Below are 1098 nucleotides of genomic sequence, written 5' to 3'. Positions count from 1 at the left end.
AAAGTCAGAATTGCGAAATATAAACTCGCTATTGTGAGAAAGTCAGAATTGCGAAATATAAACTCGCTATTGTGAGAAAGTCAGAATTGCGAAATATAAACTCGCTATTGTGAGAAAGTCAGAATTGGGGAAAAACTCGCTATTGCGAGAGAAAAAAGTCAGAATTGCGAGGAAAAAAGTCAGAATTGCGAAATATAAACTCGCTATTGCGAAATATAAACTCGCTATTGTGAGAAGTCGGAATTGCGAGTAAAAAAGTCAGAATTGCGAAATATAAACTCGCTATTGTGAGTCAGAATTGCGAAATATAAACTCGCTATTGTGAGAAGTCAGAATTGCGAGGAAAAAAGTCAGAATGGCGAAATATAAACTCGCTATTGTGAGAGTCAGAATTGCGAAATATAAACTCGCTATTGTGAGAAAGTCAGAATTGCGAAATACAAACTCGCTATTGCGAGAGAAAAAAGTCAGAATTGCGAAATATAAACTCGCTATTGCGAGATGAAAAAGTCGCAATAACCTTTTTTTTTTTTTTTCAGTGGCGGAACGGGCTTCCATACAGATCAGTGCAGCCTTCGTAATAATACAGCATCTGACCTTATGTTTACGTGATGAAGCCATTCAATTATATTTTAACCGCACATAAAACTGCTGTTGTAGAAGCAGGTTTGATTTCTGCTGAACCTCATGTTATCCTCATGATCTGATTGTGTTGTTGTGTGTGTGTGTGTGTGTGTGTGTGTGTATATGTGTAGGTGGGAACTCACATCCGCGCCAAGAGAAAGAGAGAAGAGCTCAGCAACATTCTGGCGGCGATGAGGAAAGCTGCTGCCAAGAAGGAGTAGCCTGTGTAATGACAAATAAATTTGTGTGTGTGAAAACAAGCTTTGGACTCTTGAGCCTCATTGAAACCTGAGTAGCTGATGTTTGCAGGAAGGCACTGGCGTGTGTTTAACCAGTTCACAGAGTAAATATGATCAGTGTCATCTGTCACAGAAATGAACCCAAGCGTCCGCTATTATGCACTGCAAATGCATGATGAAATTGCAACTAAGTAATGTTTGAAATGCTGGTTTTCAACATTATCACACATCAAAT

This window comes from Sinocyclocheilus grahami, unplaced genomic scaffold (genome assembly GCF_001515645.1).
Source record: "Sinocyclocheilus grahami isolate Dianchi unplaced genomic scaffold, SAMN03320097.WGS_v1.1 scaffold701.1, whole genome shotgun sequence".
In the NCBI taxonomy this organism is placed as follows: domain Eukaryota; kingdom Metazoa; phylum Chordata; class Actinopteri; order Cypriniformes; family Cyprinidae; genus Sinocyclocheilus; species Sinocyclocheilus grahami.
Note: the sequence above shows the minus strand (reverse complement) of the source record.